This window comes from Petaurus breviceps, unplaced genomic scaffold (genome assembly GCF_028583685.1).
Source record: "Petaurus breviceps papuanus isolate PSGF00001 unplaced genomic scaffold, PetGlider_PUasm1.0 214, whole genome shotgun sequence".
NCBI lineage: Eukaryota > Metazoa > Chordata > Mammalia > Diprotodontia > Petauridae > Petaurus > Petaurus breviceps.
Window position 1 is genome coordinate 12941386 of NW_027185863.1, and position 22105 is coordinate 12963490.

The window sequence follows — 22105 nt, forward strand, 5'->3', positions numbered from 1 at the left end:
ACTTGGTATGTCCCAGTTCTCTTATGCTTTAGAAATAATAGGAAAAATATAGGGATTTTATATTTAATCTTTGCTACTCAGGCTGCTGGTCTACTCTTGGTACCTGATGCCAGATAAAATAGTTCAGCAGGATGAGGCGGAACAGATTGTGTGGATCAGTCATCCTCCAGTGGTGATGATAAACAGCCCTTCATAACAATTATCTAGTTAAAACACCATTAACAATTAATGACATACATCACAGAACTTATTGAACCCATTAAAGACTAATTTACTAGCTATAAAAATATGGCATTAAGAATTTATGGATCATTAGCTTTTATTCGGGAATGAAATATTGCTGACTGCAGCTCCTAGAAACTGTTGAAAACAATTATTCATTAAAGCCACTGAAATTAAATGATATCATGACACAGAAAAAGGAAAGGAAGCAAGGCAAGTTTGTTCATGTTTTTTTTTGAGAAGAAGCTCTAACTTTGCATGAATGGATCAAGATTGCATTTTCAAACAAGATTGAGATCGACAATTAAAGAATTCAAACAACTTCATTTTAATGTGCAATAAATTCTTCCTCTTTTACTAGAAAATATATTAGATTGTGAATGATAAAAATTCTGATCATGATTAATCACAGACAGTTATTTTTGAACACTATTAAGGAAATTATAACAATGTTAAAATTAATTAACTAATTCTTCTCAACATTTTATAAATACATTGAAATCTAACAGCTGTTGCAGTCTTGACTATGACTCCATAATTTTATAGCTCAGGGCCAAAATTCAACTGTCATAAGTGACCCAAGACAAGTTGCAGTGTCTACTTTCTTATTCTTCAATGGACCCAGTTCAATAATTTATTTGTCTTATATTAATCAGTGAATTCTAAATTATTTGTCCACATAGAATATGGATTCTATCTCCTGGGGTTTCCTTGGCAAGACTAAATATGTTTACTAGACTCTCTTCAAAAGAAAGTATACTGCTTCATCTGCTTTTCCAGGTGTGGAAACCAGGTTTTTAAATAGTGGCACAGGTAAGCTTCCAAGTAGCTGGTCTCAGACTTCCATTGATACTGTAAAAATGGGGGGAGGGGGAGCAGGAATCTAGCAAAGGCTCAAGCATTGTATTCAGCACAAGAAAAGAGATAACTCCATTGTTTGGGACCCTGATGAGACTCCATCTAGAATAAAGTGTGAAGTTTGGCATGTCCAATTTGGAATAAGCATTGAAATGCTGGAACATATCCCACAGAACAAGAAAGATGATGAGAGAACTAGAAACAGAGCCATAGGAACATTGGTTGGTTAAAGGAAATGGAGAGAAAATGTGACAAGGTTATATGACAAGCTTGTATTGTGGAAGTATAAGACTAAAAGGTGTTAGTTACAGGGAGGCAGAATTAAGCTCAATGTAAAGAAAAATTTCCCAATTAGAGGTTTCCAAAAGTGGGATGGAATATGTCCTTGAGTATTGAGTTCCCTTGGTAAAGGTTTCCATTCAAAATACTTAATCCATGCTTACTGGAAATACTGTAAAATGAGATGCATGATACATTCTCTTCCAAGTCTGAGATTCTCTGATTCTCCAATGAAAATGTAATAATTGGGTAGAAGCTATTGGTCTTTGGCCAATAGGGTATGTCTCACCAATTTAGTTTATAAAGAAACTGAGGTCCAGACAGGTGATATGATATTCCAAAATCATACAACTACTCAGTGGCATAGCCAAGACCAGACTCAGTTTCTTACTCTTAGCATATTGTTCTTCTCGGATATTTTTCTCTGAGTAATCATTTTTAAAGGGTATTTTCACCTTTATATATGCAGAAAATATTTTGTGAATTTATCCTACCACTGTGACCATCAGACAATATAGCCTTCTCCCAGCTAAGTAACTTAGGGCCTCAAAGAGACATGGCCAAAATTGTTATTACATGAACTTAGTCATTTCTCTCCAAAGCACTTCTGATGCAGCATACTTCATTAGGCATTTTTCTATATGTCACTAGGACTTAGGGGAAAAACATTTTTATTGGAAAGAGATTTACATGATTTTCTCATTATGAAAGTAGAAAACAAAGTCATACTATTGTACAACTGTGATTGACTTCTCTTTACACCCTTTATCAAATTTTCACAAAAGAATGTTACATTATATATCTACTATATTAACAGAATCATCACTAGATTAATTTTAGTCCCTTGCAAATGGCTAGGGATTTCCAGTGTTTCAGCCAATTGCTTTCTTTGGGCCTTGCAGATGGATCACTTACAGACCATTTTATAATGTGTAAAATTGTCATTATGTCTGTTCCTGACAGCACCCCCAGGAGATCTGCGATCCTGGCAGCATCAGCAGGACAACACTACCAAAACTCACGTTATTGAAATTGACTCACTTTTGTTCATAAAAGTCATTGTTACAATTGACTTCTAAATATCATTTTAAAAAAATTTTCTCATATTAAATGCTAAACAAATATACTAATCATCATGTACGCTCTGTGGAGAAGTTCTTGCTCACCTGTTTCCCTTCTTTTCTCCTACACAAATAGAATTAGTTAAGGAATGTAAGCAATCTGTAATTCTTAATGGCCTCATGCTAACAACAACAAAGAAGAGAATTCTTTTCAAAAATTTAGACATTTGTTTTTGCTTTGTTTCTTTAAAATCCTAATTATTATTATTAATATAGTGCTACCTTGAAGCTTAATATTCTAACTAACAGTTGTACTCGACAAATAACAAATAATAAAAACAACACATCTAATTAAAGACCTGAAGAAAAGTCATATTCATTCTGGAGTTAATTATTGGTTGGAACATTTTATACTATACATTATACCACATTCACTTAAATGATGTGGGAATAGATGCTACCCAAAGGATTGTAATTTATATTTTCCTGAAAGTATAAACTTTGATTCCATTTCTAAGAATGACAATTAGTGACTCTTAGAAAATTCACAGTAATGACTCCCATAACCTTGAATCAATTTACAGATTTGAAATCTCAGGGGGAGAGGGAGTCTGACAAGAAGTTGGAGTAGGATGAAACAGTACAGCCCACCTCTTTCCCACAGTGACACAAAGTTTAAGGAAAAGCACCATACCAAGAAGGGATCAAGAATCCAAAGGGAAAAAACACACACACACACCCCTGTCATTTTTTCTAGGCCAGATCATCCAAGGGAGACAGAGACCTATGGGCACTGAAGTGGGCATCTAATCAAGCTGTTACATACAAAACCTACAAATATAGGACCTGGATTGAGAACTGTGGGTCTGTGCACCAGGACAAGGAATTACATCATGGATCTAATGAAGATGGGCCTAAAACTGTATGACACGAGACATAGGAGTTAGAGAGACTGTAGCTGTATTGCCTTGTAGCTGCATGGCAGATCCAGAATGGATTGAAGGAGTAGTTACATGTTCAATTCAGATTAGTCCCAGAATGGGCAAGAAGCAGGGATAGAAGCACATGGCATCTATGTGACTCTGACCTGAAGATTTAGAGATCAATCCATGAGGTCCAGCTCAGGTCTCTGGCTGAGTACCAGGGGCAAGGTACATAAAAAGAGTGAATTTTTAGTTCTATGGCTATGAGCCTGAGAAGTCTTCCAGCTGGCTGAAAGAGATTGGCATTAGAACCAGTCTATATGAATTCCAACCAGGGACAAGTCTACAGTTGTGTCACCCCGAGTGAAACAATAGTAAGAAGCTTGCAATGCTCAAACCTATGATTAGACACACCAGCACCCAAAGAAAGCAACAGAAGTGCCCCAGATAAGGACCAAACGAGGTACCAATATTCTTTTCAGAGTACCCAGATGTAAAGCCAATCATGAGCAGCTCTCCTGAGGAGTGCCCCTGTGAATAACTTTAAGGGTGTATTTGCATAGTATAATGAACTCTCTATTCATTCAACAATAAACTAAAGCATAACAGTCAAGAAAGTAAAGCATAACATTCACAATAACATAACATAACTTATTACTAAGGTGGTCACATAGTCTCAAACAAAACATATCATTCAGTATATTTTATATTCATCTTTTAGGGGTAGCAGAAAATACGAACACCATCCACCCCTAAGTCACAGTAAGTTACAATCTCCTCAGTCAATATAGAGTGCCCAAGTAAAGTCTTCTTTCATCTTGAACAGAGTGTAGCTCTAACACACAGTCCCTACTTCAGAATTAATACTGGAAGAATAACTAAATGGAAGAGAAATCAATGATCAAGAGCTGTTATGGAGCCAGGGATGCTTAAGACATAAGCCCCCCAAAAGGAAAAGAGTTCACATCTACAAGCATACAGTAAAGAAAAGCATAACTAAAATTCCTGGAAAAAATAAAACAAGAGTTTATTTTTTAAATTTATATTGTAAATGAAATGATATCATTTGAGAAAAGAAATGAGAATGCTAAAGAAAGGGCTTGTAAGGAGAATTGACTGCCTAATAAAAGATGTACAAAGCTTACTGGAAAACAAGTAGAGGGGGGAAAAATCAAAGAATTACTGAACTACCTGAAAGCCATGACACCCCCCCCCCCACAAAAGAACCTGAATATTTTTATTTAAAGGAGCAATAATTTTTTAAAAACGTTAAAAACTAAAAAAAAAATAAAAAGAAAAGAAGGAAAAGAGGAGGGAAGGGAAGGAAGGGAGAAGAGAAAGAGAGAGAGGGAGGGAGGGGGGGGGAGAGAGAGAGAGAGAGAGAGAGAGAGAGGTGAGAGAGGGAGAGAGGAAGGAAGGTAGAGGGAAAGGGAGATTCTACTGGTCACCTCTTGAAACCCCATAATGAAAACTCCCCTGAAGATAATAGTCAAAATCGAGGGTTTATAGATCCAAGGAAAACAATATTAAATATATCCAGGAAAAGGATTCAAATACCAGGGGATCACTTTCAGACTAAGACATGATTTGGACCTATTATTAAAAAGAAAAAGAGTGTTGGGCAAAAGATAGAGGATCATAGAACAGAGCATGAAAGGAAGAATTAATGCAGAGGAAACAGGTCGGGGTGGAGGGCTGGCAATTTTGGAACCTTAGTTTCATCTGCGTTGAAGAAGAAACAAAGTGTACAAGCAAAGAGGTTTAGAGGTCTTCTGAACTTCCAGGGAAGTGAGAAAACTGTGGAATAGGATGGGAGGGCAATTTGTAAAAGGGCCTCTAGAATAAGCTCAGAAGGGTCGGGGAGAAGATAACAGAGGAGATTTTAGAGGGGTGGGTAAAATAAGGAATAAGAGAGTAGGGGAAAGGTAAGCTTACCAGGATAGGGTAAAAAGAGAAGCTGAGAAGGAAAATAGTGAGGTAGAGGGAAATTCACAAATAGTAATCAGTACTTTGTCATATCTATAAGAATATGAGTTGTTCCCCAATTAATAAATGGTCAAAAGATAAGAACTGGTAGTTTTTCAATGAAGAAATCAAAACAATTTATAGTCAAATAAAAAAGATATCATTTTACACCTATCAAATTGGTTAAAATGATAGAAAGAAGAAGTTTACAAATTTTGGAGAGGATGTGGAAAATTTGGGACACTAATTCATTGTTTATGAAATTGTAAAATGATCCAACCATTTTGAAGAGCAATCTGGAATTATGCCCAATGAGTCATTAAATTTTCTATGCCATTTGGCATAATAAAAGAACAATAATAACAATATGGTTTTAAAAATAACTCTAAGCAAATCATTTATTTTGCCTATTATAAATATTGAAACTCTAAAGGACATACAAAGAAAGACATTATTACATCCAAAGGAAAAATTGAGAAAGAGAAGTATATGTGTGCGCATACATACACACACATGCATACATACATTTACATATATGCATATGTATGTGTATATATACCTATTTGTGTCTAATGGGGCAGGCATGGAGGATGGGAAGAAAAACTGCATGATAATTTTGTCGTATATTTGAAAGTAATAGCAAATGGTGCATAGCAGATTTGAGGTATCATGTACAATCATCTTTTTTTTTTTTAACTCTGCTATGTAATGGAAATGCTTGTTATATTCCAAAAATTAAAAAAAAAGATATGGACTTATAACCATGGACAAATTACTAGCAAAACCGAGCACAAACCTGTAAGGGGGGGAGGAATGGATTTTTAATGAAATAAAAAACTTTTAAGCATTTTTTGAGAGCTGAGCAGAAACTTTGAAATGAAAAGAGGAATTAAGAGAAATATGTTCTTTAAAAAAAGGAGCACTTTAGCAACTGGAAGGGACTATACAAGAATGAAACGTTTCATTCTAACAGGAAAAAGAAGAAACAAGTGAACCCTCAGAATTCTAATGCCATCAAGGATAGGTAGAACTAAGCAAAATAAAGGGTCTGGGAATTTTTTTTAAGACTTTGATTATCTTAAAATAAGATAGAAAAAGAAGGAAGAAATTAATACCCAAGGGGATAATGATGGAAAAAGAAAACGAAAACTTATCATCTTAAACAATTTTGGTGTATAAGTAGAAGATAATACAAAGAAGAAGCAGTGGGGTATGGCCATCCCTTGAACCTTACTTTCACTGAAACAGTCAGAGGAGAGCAGAACGTACTCAAAGAGTTTGGTGTAGAAATAAAGTCACCAGTAGCTATATCATAAAGACAAGAACCCAAGAAGCTAGACAAAGTAATAGCCTTATGAATTAAGAGTGGAGAACACTAACTCCTTGCACTCCCTTGTAACCTCCATTCTCCCCCCCCTCATTCCCACACTGAAGGAGGTTATGCAACCCAGTCTTCCTAAGTCGTGCTCTTGGATCTGCCTAACAATTTCCCTGCTGCTACAGTCTCTGCCAGTACATGCCTTTGCTGTCCTTTCCCCAAGAGTTTATGCCCAAAACACAAATAAACAAATCAGACTTCAATAATTTTCAGTCACATGTGGAAGAGGGGAAGGTTCCGGAGGATGGGATGATGTTCTGTCTGGAGCAAATAAGCTCAGTCTTTAGTGGTCCCTAACTTAGGGAACCTCAAGGTTACGGAAAATTTGCCCAGAATAACCACTATACTACCTTTCATGTGTCACACATGAAAGCTGGAAAAAAGGACAGACACTGATTCAGTACATCTAGAGAAGCAAAAAACAGAGGAAATTGGGGTGGAGGAATAGTATGTGATGCTACTTTGAGCCTGAAGGAAAGGGGACTGGTATCTAGTTGAAGTCTTATTCTTCTCCCAACACCTCAAGAAATTACTTGGGGCAGGTGCAAAAGCCAACAAAAGTGAATACTCCAACATGGAAAGCGTTTGAGGCAACTTTAAGGTCCAGCCCCCTGAAGTAAACCCATCATCAAAGGGGAAAGACTCAGAAAGTAAATAATGGGAAATATAAAGAAAAAAAGAACCAATCTACTGACAATCTCAGGAAGATGAAAATTCAAGTAAAAACCTAGAACACAAGCAGATAAATCAACAGGAAGAGAGTAAAATAAGAAGAGATGATGAGTAACAATACTTTTAAAAGATTGCAAATGTCTCTAAATAAATATTTTGTGTCAAAGAAAAATGGAACCAAAATTTGATGAAATACAAAATCCTATAGATTTGAACCGCAATAAAATGTTCCAGGATGGCTGAAGAGAAAATCAAAACCTTGAGAGACAATTTTTTTCATATTTTTAATTTATTTATTTTTAGTTTATTAATTTAATTTATTTATTTACATTCATTTCCACAAGATTTTGAGTTACAATTTTTTCTTCCCCCATTTTTCTCTACCCCTACCCCAGAATAGCAAGCCTACTGAATACCCCTTCCCCCAATCTGTTCTCTCTTATATCCCCCTTCAGCCCCCTAAATTTCTAGTAGGGCAAGATGGGTTTCTATACTGCAGTACCTGTATATCTTATTTCCCAGTTGCATGTAAAAAAAAAAAACAATTTTTAAACATTTGTTTTTAAAACTTTGAGTTTCAGATTTTTTCCTTCTCCACTCCTTGCCCACCCCCCACTGGGAAAAAAGCAATTCAATATAGATTGTACATGTGTAGTTCCCCAAATCATTTCCACAGTAGTTATATTGTGAAAGACTAACTATATTACCCTCCATCTTATCCCACCCCCCACTTATTCTATGTTCTCCTTTGATCCTGTCCCTTTTAAAAAATGTTTGCTTCTAACTACCCTCTCCCCCAATCTGCCCTCCCTTCTATCCTCCTCCCTCCTATCCCCTACCCCCTTATTATCCTGTAGGGTAAGATAACCCAACTGAGTGTGTATGTTATTCCCTCCTTAGGCCAAATTCAATGAGAATCAAGTTGTCCCATTCCCTTTCACCTTCCTGCTCTTCCCCTCCATTGTAACAGTTTTCTCTTGCCTCTTTTATATGAGATAATTTACCCTAATCTACCACTCCCTTTCTTCTTCTCCCAATAAATTCCTCCCTCACCTCTTAATTTTATTTTTTAGATATCATCCCTTCATATTCAACTCATCCTGTGCCCTCTGTCTATGTATACACGAACATACAAATGTCCACACATATATTTACATACATCTTCCTATATATACATATATATGTATGTATACATATATACATGTATATATTCCCTTAAGCTATCCTCATACTGAGAAAAGTTTTATGAGCTATAATTATCATTTTTCCATGTAGGAATGTAAAAATTTCAACTTTAATAAGTTCCTTATGATTTTTTTTCTTATTTACCTTCTCATGCTTCTCTAGCTTCTTATATTTGAGATTAAATTTTCTGTTTAGTTCAGGTTTTTTCATCAAGAATGCTTAAAAGTCCTCTATTTTACTGAATAACCATATTTTTCTCTGTAGCATTATACTCAGTTTTTTTGGGTAGGTGATTATTGGTTTTAGTCCTAGCTCCTTTGACCTCCAGAATATCATATTCCAAGCCCTTCGATCCCTTAATGTAGAAGCTGCTAGGTCTTGTGTTATCCAGATTGTGTTTTCACAATACTTAAATTGTTTCTTCTTGACTGCTTGCAGTATTTTCTCCTTCACCTGGAAACTCCAGAAGCTAGCTATAATATTCCTAGGAGTTTTCTTATTGGGATCTTTTTCAAGAGGCGATTGGTGAATTCTTCAATTTCCATTTTGCCCTCTGGTTCTAGAATATCAGGGCAATTTTGCTTGATAATTTCTTGAAAGATGGTGTCTAAACTATTTTTTTGATCATGGCTTTCAAGTATTCCAATAATTTTTAAATTATCTCTTCTGGATCTATTTTCCAGGTCAGTGGTTTCTCCAATGAGATATTTCACATTGCCATCTATTTTTTTTCATTTGTTTGGATTTGTTTAATAATATCTTGATTTCTTATAAAGTCATTAACTTCCATTTGCTCCAATCTAATTTTGAAGGAGTTATTCTCTTCAGTGACTTTTTGAAATTTTTTCCATCTGGCAAATTTGGTTTTTTAAAGCATTCTTCTCCTCATTGGCTTTTCGGGCCTTTTTTGCTATTTGAGTTAGTCTATTTTTTAAGGTGTTATTTTCTTCAGTGTATTTTTTGGGTCTCCTTTAGCAGGTTGTTGATTCTCTTTTCATCATTTTCTTGTATCATTCTCATTTCTCTTCCCAATTTTTCCTCCACTTCTTTACTTGATTCTGAAAATCATTCTTGTGCTCCTTCATGGCCTGTAACCAATTCATATTTTCTTGGAGGTTTTTGATGCAGGAGTTCTGACTTTGCTGTCTTCCTCCTGCTCCATACCTTGATCCTTTTTGTCCCCAAAAAAGGATTCCATCATCTGCTTGTGCTTCTGTTGTTTGCTCATATTGGCAGCCAATTACTTGACTTTTAAGCTCTTTACCACAATAGAGCTCTGCTTCCAGAATGGAGAGAGCTATGTCCCAAATTGCTGGGGTTTTTGCAGCTTCCAGAACTATTAGATGAGTGCCCTCTCTACAGCCCCCACATGCTCTGGCTCACTGGTCACACACCTCAGGTCCACCACCCCAGACCGCAGTCCGGATCCAAGCAGGTCAAACCAAAAGCGATTACCCTCTGAATGGTTGCTTGGTTCCCCTGAAATCTGCAGGCCAGGAGCACTGGAAGCAGCCACGTGGCAGGGGCTCTGGACCGCGTTCCCCCTGTTCCCAAAAAGTTCCACACTGACCTTTTACTTTGTCTTTGGCATTTGTGGATTGAGAAGTCTGGAAAATGCTACAGCTGCTGTTGATTTACTCCTGTGAAGTTTGCTCCAGGAATTGCTGCTGGTTAGGGCCACCCTGGGGCTAAAACTGGGCCTCAGTTGGGACTGCACTCTACTCCCAGCAAGCTTCAATGGACCCTTCCTGCCAGACTGCTGGGCTTCCTTCAGCGGGAGATTTGTTTCTCTCTGTCACTTTGTGGATTCTGTAGCCCTAAAGTTTGTTTAGAGTCATTTTTTTTTACATGTACTGGAGGAGGTGGAAGCCAGGACTGTGCGGAAGTACTGTTTCTATTCTGCCATGTTGGCTCTGCCCCCAAGAGACAAATTTTGACAAAAAACATATTGTAAAATTTCTGGCCTGTAGAGCAAAAGTATTTAGTAGAATAGAAAATTCATGGGAATTAGTCTCTCTAAAGAAAAGAAAGGGAGAACAACAGATAAGGAATACAAGTAAATATACTTAAGTAAAGGAAAATATGGAGAAGAGGAGAAAAAAGAAGAAAAAAACATTAGAAGAGTCTATGATTTCTATCCAAACAAAACACATTTTGCTGTCAAAGTTAGAATGTGTAGAAATAGCTAGGCCTCCCAGAAGAATATTCCAAGTCAAAAAATTTGAAAACTACAATGTAAGAAAATTGTCCAAGACTTTATTATTGTTAATTAGCTAAAATTCAGGTGTACAATTTCTACAGCATTTCTCTGCAGGATGAGATGATGTTCTATTGAGTCAGCTACACTCAGCCTGGAGAAGCTTCTGTTGGAGATAATATTCTGATTTAGCAGCATATTAGATAAAGATTGGACCTGTGATTTTATCAGTGTAGGGAACTCCTAGATGAGGTAACTCTCTCTACTAATACAGGTCAGTATCTTCTCTGCACCTTGAGTATTGAAATTGTGAGAAATACTAATAGTTTGGTTTCCACAGACTCTATAGGAATAGTGGATCTTGCAAAGACAGATGTTACACAGGACATGCAGGAAGGTAAAAATCAGGATAATGGGAGGAAAAGGTGGAGCCACTCTATGTAATCATATAACTGGAAGGAATCTGTAAGTTCCTCCTGAACGGTGCTCAGGCTCAAACTGACCCAAACTAGTCAGGGTCCAGGGATGGTCACCTGGACTAGTCTCATGCATATTGACTGACATACCCTGCATAGAATTAGAGCCTCATTATCCGCACATGTTATCCCATGTTCAGGAGGAGGGAACACTTCAAGAATTAACATGCAAAGGGCAGTCCAGGAAGAGGGGAGCATGAAGTGGGTAGTTAGGGAGGCTGCACCTAGCCGATGGAAAACAAGGTGGGAAATTCTAATGGAAGCAGTATAAAAGGATTCACATTTGTCTGAATCTCCATACTTCATCATGGGGGCTACCCATTTATTCAGAAAGAATACATGTAAAATAAAGGTAATGAATGGAAACCTTTCTGGCTTTCCAATGAGTATTGTTTATTCCTAGACTAAGTATGTTTCTCACAAGAGGTTAAGTGCTTTGATCAGATTCACTCAGTCATTCTGTACCAGAGGTACAATTTAAACCAAAGTCTTTCTACTTCCAAGGTTGACACTGTACCCATGACATCATTCCACCTCTCAGTAGTCCAGCAAGAAAAACAAAACAAAACAAAAACCGCATTCCTTATGATTTGAAGATTATGGCAGTAACATGACTGTGTTAAGCTAAAATACATGTGGGTCTCCTCTGGAACCTTATTAGAATATACCGAATTTTGAGGATTGTTAGCTTTGAGGTTAATAATCCAGAGAGTTTTCGTCTCTTTGTCCTTCCTTTTCTTTAGATCCTGTTCTCCATCATCTCTCACTCTGTACATGCTCAATCCTGTGTGGGTACAAAATTAATGCTTCAGGGGAAAACATTCTGAGGTTCTATTACTTCTCATTATCCACACATCAGCCATCCTTGCCTTCCTTCCCTTTCTTCTTTTTCCTATTCCATCATTGAAGGGACTGGGAACATAATGTTTCATAAGTGAGAAAAAATACAAGTCTGAAATAGTAGCTGGGGTGTTAAAGAGATAAATGTAATATGTGAAAATCATTATACATGGTTAATATTATGAGTAGGCTTCATTGTTTTCAGACTTTCCCCTCCTCTTTTCTTAAATTCATCTCATTATTCTAAGTTCTAGCATGGTTAAATAACCTCTCACACTTTGAAGCTTACACCCAGAAAGATATTTACAGGCATTTATCTCTGTCATTAGTCATTGTACAATTAGTCATTGTACAATTAACGTATATCATATCTAGCTCTTTCCATCTTTACTCATAAATCATAAATCAAACAGTCCTACTAGGCCTTTAATCATCTTGCTTGCTCTTTCTCCAAACTCCTCCCTATTTATCTGTATCTCTCTGTTTCCAAGGCTGAATACAACCATAGAAAGTGACTCAGGATCAAAGACCCAGGGTTGGTACAGCTTGGTTGGGGACCTATCATACCATAATGGAGGCATCCTGAGGGCATGCAGGAGCAATGGCTGAAATTGAGGAAATATTGAGTCACACTGCCCCTCCCTTTTCTATGCCTAATGGAATTAAAAGCTTGCTTCTGCTGTTAATATGAAGATCCTATGGCATTCTATGCCATGATCGTGAACTTTGACCTCTTTGTCATTGAACCTAATACCTTCTTTCTCTGAGTAGGGATCAGAGGAGTCCACCCCACTTTGCTACTTAGCAAACCTGTTCAAATATTCTAAGGTTGATATAATTGTATTACATAGTCAAGAACCACACATGAAAGCCTGAGTTTATACCTTATCTTGTCCAAATAAAAGTGGCTCCTTTGCTTCTTTTAACATTTTTTTCTTTGGCTACATAATTTAAATGATTTTATAGTAAAGTGTCTCATATAATACCCCTTATTCTATACCTTCTCAATTAAGTAACCCAACTTCTAGGCATTATTTGGCTCTCCAAACTATAGCTCTTGAGTCTCTAATAATGCATTCCTTTTTGCCAGTAAGCCAGGTGACACAACAAAAGCAATTTAAGAAGCAATGAAAATAAAACAATAACAAAATGTTTCCTCCATAAACCTGAGGCACACTGTTCCATGAAAACACAAATATTTGGCAGAAGGCTGTACTTTGATAGGAGCCATATGTTTTTCCTTCATTTCACATGAAGGAAACACATGGTCTTCTACATGTGAAGGCTCCTACATGTAAGTACCTCATGATTAGTATGCTTGCATAACAGAATAATTCATATCTCCAATGTTGTAGACCTACTGGTATCTTCTACTGATATCACTGAATTTCTTTCTGTCAGACATGCTCCCTTGCAAAGACTAAAGAGGTTATTTTATGATCTCAAGGAGAATGTCTGACAAGTTCATGTTAAAGTCCTCAATGCTATCTTTCAACAAAAAGAAGAGAAGAATTTCAGTCTTTTGGAAGAAAGGAGGATTAATCCCTACAGCACTCCCTACTTGATGTTGAATGTCGTTGACAGCTGATAAAATATCTCTAACCATACCATCTCTTATGGATGTATTAGGTGTATAAGTATATATTAATCCACATATATAATAATAAATAACAGTGTATATTAATGCAGGTTATTAGGCAACCTTAAAACAGTCAAAGTTGATAACCAGCTGGAGAAGAGGGCAATGCTTGGTGGAGAGCAGCAGCCCTTGAAATACTTTAAAGACAGCCATCATGTCTCCCCCTTAGTGTTCTCTTCCCCAGACTAAACATTCCCAACATACCTGTGGGCATACCTACTATAATTCATTAAAGAGAGAAGGAACCACAAAACAGAGTTATGTCAGTCTCATTCCTGAGAAAAGGGGTGAATATTCATGCCAAAATCCTTATCATCTTCCATTCAAAAGGAGAGGGAGCCTACTCCTGTACTTTTAATGGCATCCTACAGTCCTTCTTCTTTGTACTTCTGTACAGGGTAACTCTCCTACTTTACATTAAAGCTACACTTACAAACCAGGACACGGTTGTCTGATAACTGACGTGAACGATTTCAGAAAAGCCTGGAAAGACTTGATGAAACTTTTCACGTTTTAAGACTTGAACTGAAACTGAGTGAAGTGAGCAGAACCAGCAGAACCAACAGCAAAATTATGTGATGACCAGCTTTGATAGACTTAGCTCTTTTCAACAATACAGTCGTAGACAATTTAGAATCCCCCCAATGCTATCCACATCCAGAGAAAGAACTATGGAGTCTGAATGCAGATCAAGGTATACTACTTTCACCTTTTTGTGTTTTAATTTTCTTGTTGTTTTTCCCTTTTGTTTTGATTCTACTTTCACATCATGAATAATGTAAAAATATGTTTAATATGACTGTACACGTAGAACCTATATCAGATTGCTTGCTGCCTTGGGGAGGGAAGAAGAAAGGGAAGGACGGAGAAAAAAAATTGGAATTCAAAATTTTATAAAAGTGAATGTAGGGGTGGCTAGGTGGTGCAGTGAATAGAGTACCAGCCCTGGAATCAGGAGGACCTGAGTTAAAATCTTGCTTCAGACACTTAACACAAAAACTAGTTGTGTGACCTTGGGCAAGTCACTTAACCCTAATTGCCCTCCAAAAAAAGGCAAAAAAAAGTGAATGTAGAAAACTATCTTTACATGTAATTGGAAAAAAATAAAATACTATTAAATGGAAAAGCACAAAAGAGTTAAAAGCAAAAATAAAAGGAATTAAAAGCAGTAATTCAGCAAGACCTTGTACACTTACTATTTTCTTCAGTGTTTTGGGGGGGTCTCCTTTAAGCAAACTATTGACTAATTTTTCATGATTTTCTTACATCACTCTCATTTCTCTTCCCAATTTTTCTTCTACTTCTCTTAATTTTCAAAATCCTTTTTGAACTCCTCCATGGCCTGTGACCAACTCATATATTTTTTTGGAGGCTTTGGATGTAGGAGCTTTGACTTCATTGTCTTCTTCTAGCTGTATGTTTTGATCTTCTTTGTCACCAAAATGAGATTCTATAGTCTGAGCTTTTTATGCTGTTTGCTCATTTTCCCATACAATTACTTGACTTTTTTTAACTCTTTGTTAAAGTAGAACTACTTCTGGTGTGGAGGTGTACTATCCCAAGCTTCAGGGGTTTTGTGTAGCTGTTTTCAGAGATACTTCTAGCGACCTGCAAATTTTCAGTTCTTCCCAGGTTGTATGATCAAAGGAGAGGTGTTTCTTTCTTTCCTGGCCTGTGGTCTGGTCTGTGAGTGACCACGGGCACTGTTTTCTGCCTTGGAACTGGGTGGAAGATTCACTCTCCACTGCTGCCATAAGCCCCACTAAAACGTGTGCTCCTCCTCACCCAAGGACCACCACCTAGGACTGTGACCAAGATCCAAGCATGGGCAAAGCAAGAGAATTCTGCCTCAGCACCAGCAAAGAGATCCCTGCAATCCACCTCTGATACCCCCACTGTCTATGGGCCAAGAACTCCAGCAGCAGCCACTGCCCCATGAGGCCAGAGCACATTCCTCTCTCACCCAGGTCCAATGGTGTTTGTGGATTGAGAATTCTGCAAACTGCCACAGCTGCCAAGTATTCAGTCCCCTGAGGTCTGCTCCAGGTTTGCTGGGGGGTGCACAGCCAGCATTGGTCTGCACTCATCTCCCAGCCTAGCATAATAGACCTTTCCTGTTGACCTTCCAGGTTGTCCTGGGCTGGAAATTTGTTTCACTCTGTCATTTTGGGGTTCTGTTACTCTAGAGTTTGTTTAGAGTAATTTTTTTCAGGTATTTGTAGGGGTTTGGGGGAGAGCTCTAGCAAGTTCCTGCTTTTACTCTGTCATCTTGGCTCCACCCCCCTTGTATGTTTACTATTATCAATGAGACTTTATATCAAATTTCTTTACTTTACACATTTTATTGACTACAAATAACATTTTAATGAGGTAAATTATAACTTGGAAGATGTTTAACACAATATAATAATTTTATATAAACTTAACTTTGATGTTGGACTTTTCTGTTTGAATAAAGTTTTGTAATATTTGACTTTATATCTGACATAGTCTAAAATTTGGTCCCACATCAAGTTTATTTCTGCATTCTGATTTAAAAAATAACAAGTGTGTGGTGGGAAATGGTAGGAGAATTTTACAAACTACCTTGCTGAGAGATAGAAATTAATTTTTTTTTTATTTTTAGCCCTCTAACCAATTGGTAATAATTAGTTATGATATAAAGTATTTACTTTCCTACTGGTTAATGATAAGCTCTGTATACAACTCTATGTATTGCTTCATTTTAAATGATGTTTCTATATAAACTATCCTTTGTAAGGAAAAAAATTACTAGTACAAACCTCACTTTAACATTTTTACTTGGAAAATGGCAATTTAACAGACATACTCAAAACTAGAACATCTATCCATGTTTTATGCTAGTAGAAATTTTAAGTGCTTAACTCTTATAGCCAACTTTAATAAACACACTGCCCTTTCTTGTTTGGTTTTGTTTCTTCTTTCCCATTGTTCATTCCATCCATTACAATCCTTTATAATTGGACTAATGTCTAATGTGAAAGTATTTGCAGATCCTATACTTGATTGCATACCACCATGGGGGGAGGGGAGTGAGGAGGAGGAGGATAAAATTTGAAACTTAAGGGATTGTGAAACTGAATCTTGTAAACTAAAAGTAAACAAACAAATAAACATATTAATAAATACAAAAAATAAACACATTGCCTTATCTATGTGATAATGAACTATACTGTCAGTGACCATTCTTTCTAATTCATGGTCGTGTTCAATGAACTCAAGAATTGCCTCACCTCCAAAAAATAATTAACAAAAACTCAACAATACTTTCCTTTCAATCAGTCTCCAGCAAGCTCCTCCCACTTTTCTATTTGATATGAGCACCTTCAATGCCAATGCCTCACCTTCACATGAGAGGAACTTAAAAGATAAGAAATGTGGGGTTAAAAAGGTCTAGTAGTCTTTATTCCTCTCCTGCCCTGCCATCTGTTGACATGTACCAGACAGGAAATATAAGGAGCATACTCCAATGAATCTATGATTTCATCGAGGTGGGTATTCTCTCCAATGAGGGCATTAATTTCTTATCCTTGTTAACTTTTTTAAAGTGGTTTTCATGACCTGCCTAAGTAGAGGACTCTCCCACTCACAAACAGAAGAGAAAGCTTTAAGCAAAGGAATTGTAGTTTTATACTTTCCACTTTGCTTAAAACCTTTTTGGTTATAATATAACAGTTTAACACCTTTTCTAACACAAACCCACACTGAATGGAAAGAATACTATCAGGTCGTAGAAAAGCTCTTAACGCTCTACCTTTTTCCCACAGATAGCTCAAGAGTCATGAGACAGAACTGACCTTCTATTTATATTTTTCTAAAAGGATTTCAAAACAACAGGTATAACTTCAGCAAACTAGAGCCTACATGAAAGCCCTGGACAGCAAGATTGGGGATGGGATGGGATGCAATGTCTTGCCAATCAAGAAATCTATCAGCACATATTGATGATCTGTCTTGTATCAGGAACTATGTTGGAGACTTCTAGGGATTCAAAGAATTATTAGATCTAGTCTCTGTCCCGCAGGAGCTTACAATCTAGCTGAAGAAATAGGGCATGTGTAGAGAGAGCATGATGGGATGGCAAGTGGACTCAGAATGATGAAACATTCTTTCTAATTCCAGTTCTGTCATTAATTAGCTACTTCACTTGAAGAAGTCACCACTTTCTGTGGACTTCAGTTTTTTTTTGTCTATAAAGTGGGTCAGATGATTTCTCATGACCCTTCCAGATCCCTGATCATGGAACTTCTGTTCCTTCATGTAACCGTTGTTGACCTAGATGAAGGAAGAGGGAGGTGGGTGCACTCCTGTTTGGAGCCAGTCTTGGAGGCAGCAGGGTACAGTAGAAAGAATGCTGAACTTGGAGTTACAAGATAGGTGGCACCTGGTTCATCATGCGGGTTGTTCATATTTGTCGATCTGAATGTGCTTATTAGTCAGATGTAGTGATTGGATTGGAGGTTCAGATGGATTCTCATGGCAGGGCTCCACTGTACTCAACCTTACTGCTATGCTGCTCCCTTGAATATCTGCTGATTGGAAATTAGGTTGATAATTTCGATGTGATGGTAAAGCTATCCCCCTGCACATATGCTGAATCTCTTTAGAAGCCAAAAGAGGAATTACATTATTTGCAATCACTATAAAGGCTCTTTCCCCTTGAAGTGGGTGGGAACAAAAAGGCTGAAGAATGCAAACTATCTATAACTAAAGTCATGAATTAAGGAAAATCTAAACTTCCTCGATGATGCTATCTCTTCGGCTTCTTCTTTATGATGCCAAATCCAACTTCATAAAGTCACACCTGGAGGCGTGGGGTGTCAGAAAATGAGTCCTTGATTTTAAGTTAGAGGCCCCAGGTCACATAAAAGCCCATTTCCTATCTCATTAGAACCCCAAAACAACCTTGTGTAGTATGATATGCCTACAGTGACACAGCAAGTTAGTATCAGAGGTGAAATTTGAACTCAGGTCTTCCTGATTAAAAATCCAAAATGTTGAACTAATCCATTATACCATTCTGCCTCTCTAAATGGCAAAGCACTATATAAATGTTAGTTATTATCATCAAAGTATTACTTGTCTAAGACATTTAAAAACTCATTTTAATTGGTGCTTATTGATGAAATCACCCAGGCATCCTTGTTGTTAAGAATTTAGGTTGCTATTTTTCTACTTCAGTAAAATAAAACATATTTATGCCTGGTTTGGCTAGTCAGAAATCAGTCTAATGCCATTGAGATTACTGTTTTAATCCTTCAGAATAGGGTCTCTCCATACCTGACCAGCTAGTATTTTTCAAAGTAAATACCCTATACAACAGGCCAAGAAAATTCCATAGCATCATAGATTTAGATCTGGAAAAGACTTTAGAGTTCATCAAGGTCAGTTCTCTCATTTTACCGATAAGGAAACTATGAGATCCAAAATGTTCACATAGGTAATACAGGGCCAACTTGTTTTTGAACCCAGGGTCTCCAACCCCAAATCAATTCCTCTTCCACTGTAACATTCTGTTTCCCAATCAATGAGGCCAACACATTGGTAAGAATTTGCAGAAAGGAAGGTCTACTTCATATCCTTCCTTTTTCTCCCCCTTTCCTTTTAGGAAAAAAAGTATGAAGTGTGGGTTACTGCAAAGTTTACTGGGAAAATATTCCATTGCTATTTGGATGCCAATGCTATTATGTATCTCCTTGAGAGTAAAACTGTTACTACTACCTGTTTTCTCTTTCCCCTTAGGAGCAGACCTCCATATTTTTGCTTTCTGCCTTTCAGTTTCCCCTACATCATTTAAAATACCCTTATTGTTATGGTTATTATCTGTTCTCAAATGCCATCAGTATGGTAGTTCTAAATTTCTAATCCAAATATTTTCTGTTCATTTCCATTTGCCTCTATATTTTCCTTTATAAATCTAGAAATGAAATACAATTATGATTTTTTTTCTTTCCTCATGCATATATTATTTCATCTTGAGCTAAATGCAATGAGAAAACTCATTGAGACTTCCAAGCTATTTTTTCATATTCCTTGCCCTCAGGCAGCAGCATCTCCTATAGAACAACAGAATATTAAAACTAGACAAGACTGTTGCATTTAGAGTGATGCAATCTTAAGGATAGTCTAGTTCCACCTTTTACTTTTACAAGTTGAAGAAACTGAGGCCCAGAGGAGTCAGGTGACCCAAGTTACACAACTAGTTATGACAAGTCTTATTTACACACTCTGCCTACATCCCATATGTGGTCAAATATTGCTATTTTTCTTCCTAAGATTTATCATGGCAGTGAGAGTTGGAAGCAAAAATAGAAATCATCTAGGCTGTCCCCCCATTTTTCAGATAAAGAAATTGGTGACCAACCTCTCCTAGTCTGAGTTTCCTCATATGTAAAATGAAGGAGTTAATCTAGGTGACTCCTGAGGTGTCTTCCAGTTCTAAGTCAAAAACCTATGAAATAAAAGGTTTAATGATATGCTAGGTCATTTTCGGTAATCTGTTGACTTTTTAACTCAAGTTCTTTGACCTTAAATACAATGTTCTTTGTATTATGCTATTTTGTCCCTATGTCTAAATGTCTTCCCCTCACTTTCATCATACTCTGATGACATTACTAATTCTTATCAGTACCTCCTTATCCCCAGCCTCTCATACATCCCAAATGCAGCCTTTAAAATTCTGTTTTGTGTCTATTAACCATCAACTATTTCACCTCTCCATCAATGTCTTTTTAAAATCTCCAGATTATTTTTAATTCTCCTTGAAAAATTCAAATTACTAATGGCTGGATCAATTCAGTAAAAACAAAAAAACACAATTTTGGTCAAATGGTTCATTTTAGCTGTCTTACAAATAACCAGTGTAAAGCAATTGACTTACCTATATAGAAACCAAAAGTATGGCCAGCAGTTCAATTTACTTATCAAACAAAGAAATAGTTTCAAAGGCAGCTCAATTGGGTCTACTGGTCTATCTCTATACCAATTCACCTTTCCTAAAGCCTTAACTTACTTTCTCCTAAGTTTCCTTCAACTTCAATACCTAAATCCCTTTCCACTCCATCTTTTAAAAACACCTTCCATTTCACCACATCTATCATGGTTTTAGGCTTATGTTAAGTACTACCTCTCTAATCAGGATCCTAATTAGAATCACAAATTTTAGGGTCAAAAAGAAACTCAGAGTTAAGCTGAACTAGACAACTACTTTGACAAATCATTATCGTACAATATATGACTCTAAATTGATATTCACTTAAGAGAATAAATTCTCTATCCACAAAACATATACATAAAAACAATTGCATACCAAATGGATGTTTCATAATTTTGTTTTAATTAATAGTAAAAACAAACAAAAAAAAACCTTAGAGAGTAAGTACCTTGCAAAAAACTCATCGGCACTTGGTAATGGTAAAAGCTCAAGCAGCCTCCAAAACTTTGCCTTTGACAATTATAAGACTTTGTCTTTTACAATAATATCTTAAGTTCATGATTTCATCATCATACTTGTACTCTTTCTCAATGCAGTTCACCACCATTTGAAAGCTCAGGAGAGTCATTCAGGAATTGTTAGTACCTCCCTGTGCCTCCCCTCCCAATAAAAAGCAAAACCCAGTGCCCAGCCTTCTGGTGATCAAACTCTCAGAACTCAATTTGGCTTGTGCTCAGAGAAGAGACACACAGTCTACATACTCAAAGCCTTTCTATTGTGTCTGCCAGAGTTATATTCACTGGCATAGCCTTATGATATGATATCATAGTAGGACTCTGATGACAGTTACATCTTTAAAATAAAGTCTATTCAAGTTAATAGAAGATCCTAGAATCTTCAAAGTAGTTATTTGTCCATTCTTTCATGACAGAATATAGTCTATTCCCCCTGCTTAAACATTTAGAAAGGCTCAAGGATTTCTTCTGGACACAAAGTAGAGAAAGATCTCTCTTTGGACTCCCCTCTGCTATATTTTCCCTGGTATCTGGGACTTCTGCCACATGAAATTGAAGAATCCTCTGTAAAGATTATGTGCTATAGCATGTAGCAATTTGAAAAGGAATCAACTGACATGCATGAAAAATATATGTGTTCCTTGCCTCTTACCCCTCTGCTACTGCTGAACTTGGGAAGAGGCATAGTAGTATTAATCAGTACTGAAGAACTATCACTTGGTAGCTTCACTCAATCCATCCCTTGGGTCACTGTTTCATTCCAGGTTCTTTGGACTTGCAGTGAGAGGAGAAATTTTGAAATCCAATCATTCCCCACTCCTTTCTCTAAAACTAAGTCTAGGTTTTGTTATTTCCAGGTGAAACCCCTAAGTTTATCTAATTCTGCAACTTTCTTGCTCAGTTGTAGATCTGCTTTACATTTGTATCAGTATTATATTGG

General features: G+C 36.8%; 1 long non-coding RNA gene across 1 annotated transcript in view; it reads right to left on the reverse strand.

The window, feature by feature from the left end:
* LOC138165676 (uncharacterized) overlaps window positions 1–22105 on the reverse strand; it is a 579025-nt gene that overhangs the window by 371353 nt on the left and 185567 nt on the right. The window lies entirely within an intron of this gene.